Genomic DNA, 10,549 nt, shown 5'->3' with positions numbered 1-10,549 from the left:
CAGCTGGAGGCCCATATATACCAGCACAGGGCCCAGGCTGGAGGCCCATATACATCAGGTTGAGGGCCCATATACACCAGGATGGGACCCAGGCTGGGGGTTCATATATACCAGCATGAGGGCCCATATATACCAGCTTGGGGCCCAGGGTGGGGGCCCATATATACCAGCATGGACCCTAGTGTGGGGGCCCATATACTGTATACTAGCATGGGCCCTTATACACCAGACTGGGGGTCCATATACACCAGGATGGGGGCATACTATATATACCAGGATGGGGGGACATTAACACATAATGAAGGGGGTGCAACACATGTCTTTATAGGATTTAGAAAACTGCAAGGGCCCGTACATGTGACATAAATTTGTCAATATTGCATTGGGGTCCATCGGACTCTAGTTATGCCATTGGGTTGGGGGGCACTTATACAGTGTGATGAGCCTTTATACAGTGTGGGAACTAATGTAGGGGTCATTATATAGTGTGGGAGCTAATGGGGGGGCCTTTCTACAGTATGGGAGCTAATCTGTCATATACTGTGGGGACTACTTTGGGGGCCCTCATACAGTGTGGGGGCTACTATTGAAGCCGTTATACAATGTGGGGGCTGCTGGGGGGACAATTAATCAGTGTGGCGGCTACTGTGGTGGCCATTATACAGTGTGTGGACTATTGTTTTGGAGAAGCTGTATGCTCATCATACTGTGTATAGGGGAGGTGTAGAGGTATCATACGGTGTATAGGAGGAGCTATGGGAATATCATACTGTGTATAGGGGAGGTATAGGGCCTTCATACATGGGGGGACATTATTAATTGTTAAGTGAACACTTCAGAACCATTATTGTTATAGGGGCACTCAGGGTATTGTGACTGTCACAGGCACACAGGGGGCATTATTACTTTCTAGGATCAAAATGTGGAGACTTTTCTAGGGCACTTATACAAAGCATTAATATTTTCTAGGGGCAATTCTACCATCTACTGTAGAGGGCACAAAGTAGGCATATTATCATGTAAAGGGCACAGTGGTGGCATTAATACGTGGGGGGCACAGTGGTGGCATTATTATGTGTGGGCACAGTGGGGGCATTAGAATGTGGGGGGCACAGTGGTGACATTAGTATGTGGGGGGCACAGCGGTGGCATTATTACCATGTGGGGGCACATTGGTGGCATTACTATGTGTGGCAGTGAGAGGAGCACGGTTTTTGTGCCACACAACAGGTGCAATAATAGGGACACATGAAACAGCAGCCGCTCAGTATTGGGGTGACGGCAGGATGAGGAGTTTGTGCTGGCTGGGATTAGATGGGGACGGTTCCAGAAATGTGAAAAGTCAAATGTGTCTTTGTTGTAATCTCTGTAGGTGAGTCGTGGCTGGAAGAAGTTGTCATGTCGGTCTGGGCCAGATAGGAAAGGTGAACAATTCCATCCGAAAGAATGTCAGCTGTAGGTCACAATCTATAACTGTACTGTGATCTCTTGTATGTACTGCAAGACCGATATCTACCACTATATAGTCATTATATAGCGGTAATTCATTGTCATATGCTGAGGTTCCACTATACCCACGATTAGTCTGTGCCACCATAGTTATCATGATTACCTGGTTAGGGGCCACCTCAGATGTTTGGCCCCCCCTGAGCTGAACCCTTATCTACGCCACTGTCCTGGATAGTGCTATTGCCGGCCCTTTAATCCACACTGGGACACAGCACTCACTGCTGAATGCTCCAAGCTCCTCCTGAAGTTCAACTGTGGGTGGAGCTACCGCGCGGTGTGCTCCAGTCCCACAGATGAAGAGGAGCCGCAGCACAGCTTCAGCCAGCGTCCCCCCAGGCAGCACACTGAGCACAGTGTATGTCCTCCTGCACTGTATGGGCCCCCCTCCACTGTCCTGAGCTATATGTTCCACTCCCCCCTCCCCCGATCTATATGGGCCCACCCACTTGAGCTTTAAGGCCCAACCCCCCCGCTTCCTCCTGATCTGTATGGCCCCCCCTCCACCTGAGCTGTATGTTCCACCCCCCCTCCATCTGAGCTGTATGTTCCAGTGTCCTAGAGCAGTATGGCCGCACCAGAGCAGAGCAGTATGCCCCCAGCCCCACCAGAGCAGAGCAGTGTACCCCCGGCCCCACCAGTTTTACGAGGTGTGCCGCCCCCGTGTCAGCAGCCGAGCTGCTCGGATCCGGATCCGCGGTGGTTCAAGGGGCGTCCAGACCCGGGGGTCGCGCGACCTCTGGAATGAAGGGGGTATTCACAGGGGACGTTGTATTGTGAGTTTGTGACGCCACCTGTGGTGTGCGGTAAGGTTGAGTACCACCGTTGCAGCTGGGAGTACCCGATGGTGATGGAGTGGGCAGCCAGGTGATTAATCCCTCCACGGGTAGGGGGGATGCCCCGGGACTCAGTGATGGTGACAGGGACGGTAATGATGGCAACACAGCCCTGCAGGTCCGACGTAATCCACATGAGGTCCTACCACGATTCAGCTCTGCTACATCTGAATATCACAACGAGCGTCCATAGAGCACGACCGCTCGCTGTTCGCTCCAGAGAATGAATGGGCTGCGCAATGAGCGGTGACGTCACTCATGTCATTTGCGGTCACGGCTGGAGGTTCCCACGGTCCTTCACCTGTGACCACAGGTAACCTGACCTCAGGTGAAGGTCACTGAGTTCACAGACCTGCATCCCCTAGCAGAAAACAGTAGGTTTTTTTGCAAAGAGATGCAGATTTGTTGCTGAAATTTTTACACCATATTCCTGCACCCAATCTACACCTTCTGGCAAATGTATTTTTGCTGCTTTTTTTTTCCACGGCTTATTGTCGAGATTTTTGCCGCGGTTTTCTGCTAGGAGGTGCACATTTGGTGCTGAAATTGTCTGCACCAGAGGGGCCCAGGGCTATTGTCCTAATGTTTCCCTTCCTAACTGCAGAGGTTGGCACCCTAGAAAATACGAAATGGCGCACAAAATACACACAGAGAAGTAAGATAATCAAACCATACAATCTTGTGCATGGTACATTTCTACTGTTTCATTCAGACCATCTGGATATAATGTGGACAATTTAAATATCCAGTATGACTCTCTGTTATTAAGCCTCTGTAATCTATTTGGGACGACCGTTGATACCGTGTTTTCATGCAAATGAGACATGGTCTTATATTATGTTCTGTGCTGAAAGATGCGCTAGGGCTTATTTTTAGGGGATGTCTTATATTTTCCCATAAATAACAATCTACATTTATTCTTGGACAAAAAAATAAAAATGTATTCAAATATAGCCCTATCATCACATTCTGGAACATCATCATTTTGTGTTAATCCTATTACTGGTTTAGATGCACATTTTCTTATCTGACCTGATATTTTCATGGTGCAGAACCAGTCCTATTGTGGCAGGTACAGACCATATTTACAAAGGTTTTAATTACCTGCTTACATTTATTATTCTCTAAGTACTGCAATGTTTACCCCCAAAAAGAAAGCAGCTACCCCCTAAAATAATCACAGTTACCAGATCCCCAAAAATTAGAGTTTGCAAGTAAATGGGCTCTCACATATAAATCTGTGTCGCTGTCTGGTCTGGTCGCTGTCTGGTCCCCTGCGTTCTACAGTGGTTGGCTCCTCTTAGTGACATAAAGCAGGATCACTCTCAAGGAGTGATACTGTACCTGATCTGTTTGTAAGAGCTGCAGGGCAATGCAGCTGGAATGACGAGGGACCTGACAGCGACACAGATATCTTTGTGAGAGCCCATCCACCATCGCCGCTTATCAACTATAATTGTTGGTGTCTGGTGAGCGCACTTATTTTTTTGGGGCGGGGTGTCTGCTGTCTTTTGTGGGTGTGAGAAAAACGGTGCTAGTGGAGTGCGTTAAAAATCCCATTCCACTCGGACCAATATTAGCCTGTGTGTCAGCACGCATGAGCGATTATTTTCTCAACACTAATCAGACCGAGAAAACAATTGCAGCATACACCGGTGTACCGCGAGTACAGTGTGAGAATGGTAATAGCCGGCTACGGAGGAGAGAGGGAGATAAATCCCTCCCTCCCCTCCGCAGCACCGGCCCGCCCCTCCACAGCGCCGGCCCACCCTCCCCCCCCGCAGCTGAGGTCTGCTCGCACGAACAGACTTCAGTCGCAGGGACACTCGCACGACACTCGGCTCTGCTGTACTGCCAGCATGAGCCGAGTGTCATGCGAGGGGATCGCAGTAATCCCCGTGTGGCCCCAGCCTAAGAGTCCTGCTGTATTATTTTTTTTTTTAGCTGCATGGATACTTTGTTTTGGAACCAGAACTAGGGCTTATTTTTGGAGTATAGGTTATATTTTAAGCATACTCAAAAAAAAAAATCCTACTAGGGCTTATTTTTGGGGTAGGTCTAATTTTTGAGGAAACAGGGTATATCCTCTAAAATTTTTAATTTCAGAAATTCAGGATTCTTTTAGTATATTAATGTAAAATGCTTTGATAAACTATGATTCATAATGCCGTGTACAATATTGTATCTGTGTTTATTCATTCTCACATGTATTTCAGTAATAGTTCTACCCACGTACTGTAACCCACAGTCACATTGAAAAAGATACACCACAAAAGAACTGTTACAGTAAAAAAATGTTTAATCTTAAATGATTAATTTGTAACATTGGAGGCAAAGTATTTACTCCCATGTACCATCATACCACTACACCTATATTTAGAACTTCCACAGCGATATGTTCCCACTAACTCATGGGGGGGGGGGGGGGGCAATATGTCCCAGTAATCCTTTATTTACTATCCTTTTTCTTCTCTTAATTTTGTTCTGCCAGAAAGAATTTAAAACTTTTATTTCCCCTATAAATAATTTTTGGGAAATCTGGAACTATCTGTGATAGAATAGTGCCGCCTATTAAAATGAACCAAAACTTTTTTTTAGAGCCTTAGAATCTTATTATGGGCCATATTAAATGTGGTGATAAATCAAAGCATTATCAGCTTAGTCTTATCAGATTTTTTCTCTATTATTATTTCTTTCTATCAGATATGATTTCGGGCTCCCTTGTAATTTTTGAACTACATGTCCAGCTGTTTTAGCCTTTTTGTTCTCTGGTAGACATCATTAATAAGATGTTTTGGATAACGTTTATCACAGAATGTCTTTCTTAAAATTCGGGACCCATACTCAGAATCAAAATCAAATGTATAGATTTTTCTTATTCTTAAGTACTGGCCATACAGAATATTTTTTTAGCCATTTCGGTGGGTGGCCACTATTGAACTTCAGATAGCTATTACACATCCATGCCCTTTAATCTCGTGGACATGGATATGCTGCCCTCCTCCTTTTTTGAAATGGTCAAGTCAAGAAAATCTATTTTGGATTTTAAGGCTGAGAATGTGAAATGTAAACTCCAAGAATTGTTGTTTAAGAGGTGTACAATTTTTTTTTCCTCATCTAGGGTGCCAACATTTTTTTTTCTGGTATCATTTTGTAATAGCACAGACATTAAGAATAAAGTTGTACTATCACTAATACCGCACGGTGAGTGTCGCAAAAACAAAAATAAGAGCTATTCTTGTACTGCTATTTTTGCTCCTTCTAACCCCCCCAAATCAGAATAAGTCTCAGTTCACATTTATCCTGTGCTCTCCAGTGAGTGTTTACATTTGCATTTCTGTGAAAATACCAAAAAACGCAAGCTAGACGAAACCCCTATGAAAGTACTCGACATAATAAACCAGATGTATTGACTTTGGACCATGTTGTTCTCTGTTCTATCATTTTAGGTCTCTTTGTAGCTCCCTCGTGTAACGCCCCATACCGACATCCCCGCGCTGAACTGCCCCCCTTCCCTGGTGGTTATGTTGGTTCTCTCACCTGTTAGGCCATTCTATGGTGGCCGCCTAGCCCTTGGATCATGCTGCTGTCTCCCGGGTCCTGCACACACCACACAGGCCTCCTGGGAATGCCTGCAGGGTGTGCATGAGGCCACGCACCTTTTCTTAAAGAGCCATTGCGCCCTGACCTGAAAATGCCTCTCAGGTCAGCCGAGAGGTTTCAGGTATTTAAGGCACCTTCCCCTCAATGAAGGTGCCTGGACAATGAGTTAGTTGCATTGCTAGTTCTCAGGTCCTTATTTCTGCTGTCACTGTTGCTGATTTGTGTCTATGTTTCAGTGCAATTATAATCTGCTGCTATTGCTACAACCATATTCGCTAACTGGCTGCTACAATACCTTATGCCGCAAGTATCCAAGCCAGCCGCCTATCATAGTACCTGCTGTCGCAAGTATCCTCATCGGCCGCTGCCACTGCATCCGTCCATCTATCCATACTGGATGAATCTAAAACTCCGCCTACTGCTATCGCTTCAGCCAGAGACTGTATTGTATCTGTGCCGCCAGCTGCTGAGGTACCACAGATCCCCTGGGGCTGCCCTCTTCTGGGTGCTTATCAGCTTGGGTACCTTTTGCCACCTCTGGTAACAGTAGTAAAGACTCGATGGCCGGTCCAGTTCGCTCCTTCAGGCAAGTGAATGGTCCCCTTCGGTCCAGTGCACGCCGCGAGCATAACACCTCCCCTCAGAGTATTATCATAATTGGATCTTTGTTGCTTTACCTCAGTATATGGCAACATGTTATACATGATTTCCCACATTGTTATATATACCATATGTATTCTCTTGTATTAATTTTAATTACATATGAACAAATTATTTTTCTCATTTGTCAAAAACTGTATTTGATTTCCCATATACAATTTATTGATGCATAAGCCATTCATATTATATTGTACATAGTATTTTTGTAGGATCACATCTTTGCATTTATGTATGTATGCATTTAATTCATTTTTTTATTGTTAAAGGGAATTTGTTACTAGTTTTTTTGCTACTTCATTTGAGAGGCGTAGAATGTAGGGGCAGAAATCCTGAAGCTAACCATATTTGTGTTAGATCACTGTGTGCAGCCATTCAAACTTTATCTCAGAATTGAATGTAGCAGAGCTGGGAGCTGTCCCTGGCCACACCAGGCTCTCAATAGAGATCCTGCATTGAGGTGTTAATCACAGCAGGGGGTGTGGGTGTGGTGGACTTCTCTGCACAAGGCACTGAGTCATACCAATATTAATCACAAAGCAATAAACCCTTTAGATGAGAAAAACAGATGTTTTTACTTTTTTAACTCTTGCAGCATGCTTTCCTCAGTTTACATTGCAAAATCCTGGTCACAGATTCCCTTTAATATTGCTAATTTTTTGCTACCTTACTATCATGTAGAAAACTGCTTGACAAAGGCCCAGATAGGCAGAAACGTTGCATGTGTATTTTTCAAGAGAAATTTCTTTATTCAAGAGAAAATATAACAGTAGTAATAATAAACTATATTGGAGTTCTCATAGGAACTTCAGCAATTAATATGCATGCAAGACTACTTGCATTGTCTTATTGGTAAGACAGACACCTACCTTTTACTAAGTGCCAATGATCTCTTCATATTACAATTACCATTTTCTTCTGAGAACCTACCTACACAGTGAGCTAAGATATTCTATATATAATATGGTCAAAATTGGCTCTGTCACTAAGGGGTAAATTTGCCTACCCAGTTTTGCTTTCCTTTGTCACTTTCGTTTCAATACTGTGAAGGTTTAGGAGTCATGATTAGTAATTGGGTGGACCTGGACTGGACTGTGGGCATCGACCCACCCCGGGCCCAGAGTTCTCAGGGAACTCTGGGTACTAATCCAGTCCCGACCACCCAGGTAATTAAAAAAAATGAAGGAAAAATAAAGAAAAAAGGGGGAAAAGCAGGAGCGATATACTTCTCATTGTCCTGCCCAGCTGTAACGCTACTTCCAGGGCCGTTCATACTACTTCTGGGGCCGCTCATTATCCCTCATTCATATGCACTACTTCCCCCGCCCACTGGCAGTCCCAGCATCTCTGATTCATTGCAGCCAGACATCACCCCCATCCTATGTAGCAGCATGTCTGACTGCTTGCAATCACAGTTGCTGTCTGCGTGTCTATAGTGTAAAAATAAATAAATTGGTGTAAGGTCCCCCATATTATGATACCCAGCACAGATAAAGCATATGGCAACAGGCTGAAGTCCCCAGCTGTGCACTTATCTTGGCTCTGTATGCAAATAAGAGGAACCACATGTGGCTTTTTTATTATTTAAATAAATTCATGCGTTAACCCCTTCAGCCCCCAAGCATTTTGCATTTTTCCGGAGTTTTTTCCCCTCTCTTTCTTCCGAGAGCCGTAAATTTTTTATTTTTCTGTCAATCTTGCCATATTAGGGCTTGTTTTTTGCAGGACAAGTTGTAGTTTTAAATGGAACCATAAGTTTTACCATATAGTGTACTGGAAAACGTCAAAAAAATTCCAAGTGCGGAAAAATTGCAAAAACAGTGTGATCGCACGATAGTTTTTGGGATATTTTATTCACCGTGTTCACTATATGGTAAAACTGATGTGTTGTTGTGATGCCTGAGGTCGGTGCGAGTTTGTGGACACCAAAAATGTTTAGGTTTACTTTTATCTAGGGGGTCAAAAAAAATTCACAAGCCTGTCTAAAAAAAGTGGCGCACGTTTTGCGCCATTTTCCGAAACCCGTAGCGTTCTCATTTGTCACGATCTATGGCTGAGTCATGGCTTATTTTTTGCGTCTCGAGCTGACGTTTATACCTATATAATGTTTGCGCAGATACTATGTTTTGATCGCCTGTTATTGCATTTTGCGCAAAATTTGTGGCGACCAAAAAACTTAATTTTGCCGTTTGGTAAATGGCGTAGCAGCATAAAAATTCCAATCAAATTAATTGATTTTATATTTTGATAGATCGTGCATTTCTGAATGTGGCGATACCAAATGTGTATATTTTTTATTTTTTAACCCTTTAATCTTCAATGAGGTGAAGGGGGGAGTGATTTGAACTTTTAGGTTTTTTTATTTGTTAATTTTTTAAAACTTTTCTTTTAACTTTTTTTTATTTTACTAGTCCCCCTAGGGGGCTATATGGATCAACAATCCGATCACTCTGCCCTATCTGTAGATCTCAGCTACATAGCTAAGATCTGCAGAAATGCTGCTTTACTTTCAATGCCGGCAGTATTCTGGCATTGAGAGTAAATGACTCATGTTAGCTACAGCCGTCATCACATGACCCTGTGCTACCATGGCAACCACCGGAAGTCACGTGATCGTGTCATGTGACTGCCGATGGGGGCGGGGTAAGTCAGCATAATGGCGGCACGCAGATACATCTCTCTGCTAGATTTTGGCAGCGAGATGTAAGGGGTTAATAGTCGCGGGTGGAAGCGATTCCACCCACGACTAGCAGGCACACGTCAGCTGTTGAAAACAGCTAATATGTGCGCGGATCGCTGCGGCCTGCCCATGGCATGGGGCGGGGATTAACCTCACACGATCCATGACGTACCCAATACACCATGGGTTGTTAAGGGGTTAAGATGTGGTTTTGATGCTTTTTTTTGCCTGGAAGTGCAGATTTGGTGCAGGAATATGATGTATTAATTAAAGCACCAAATCTGCATCTCTTGGCAAAAAAATGCACTAAAATGGTTTTGACGCCATTTCAGTGCAGTTTTCTGCAAGGAGGTGCAAATTGTGCAGAAATCTGGTGCAGACATTTCAGCAACAAATCTTCATCTCTTGGCAAAAAAATGCGGTTTCCTGCCAGGAGATGCAGGTCTGTGAACTCAGTGACCTCACTTGAGGTGAGGTCACTTAGTTTAATGAGGTCACCTGAGGTCAGGTCACAGATTAAGAACTGTGGGAACCACCAGCTGTGACCAGAAATAAACTGAGTGATGTCACCGCTCATCGCTGATACTCAATCATTCTCTGCCTGAGGCCCACAGCGTGCAGTCATGTCCTATGCACGCGTACTGTGTCTTCAGTAATGTAGCAGTAGTAAAGCTGTAGCTGGAATCATCGTGAGACCTCATGTAGATTACGTCAAAACTGGGTGTTTTGGTTAGTTAAGGGGGTTAATAAAGGGGAGAGAGGGGTTTTTTAGTATTTTATTTCAAATAAAGGATTTTTTCGGTGTTTGTATATTTCTTTTCACTTACAGATTAGAAATGGGGGTCTCATAGACCCTCCCCATTACTAATCTAGGAGTTAGTGGTAGCTGTGAATTGTCATTAACCCCTTATTACCCTGATTGCCACCGCAATGATGCAAAAATCCTGAGTGGGTGCAGGCTGCTATTTTTAGGCTGGAGGGGCCCAATAACCATGGGTCTCCCCACACTGAGAATAAGAGCCCCCAGCTATTGGCTCTATCATGGTTTGGAATAAAAATTGGGGGGAGACCGCACACCTTTTTTTTAAAATTATTTATTAAAATAATTTAAAAAAAAAAATGCTGCATGGGGTCCCTCTTATTATGATATACAGCCAAGATAAGCACACGGTTGGAAGCTGTAGTCATCTGCTTTATTTGTGCTGGGTACCATAATATGGGGGGACCCTACGCCAATTTTTTTTTGTTTACACCAATATAGGGACAC

This window comes from Anomaloglossus baeobatrachus, chromosome 3, assembly GCF_048569485.1.
Source record: "Anomaloglossus baeobatrachus isolate aAnoBae1 chromosome 3, aAnoBae1.hap1, whole genome shotgun sequence".
Taxonomy (NCBI): domain Eukaryota; kingdom Metazoa; phylum Chordata; class Amphibia; order Anura; family Aromobatidae; genus Anomaloglossus; species Anomaloglossus baeobatrachus.
Note: the sequence above shows the minus strand (reverse complement) of the source record.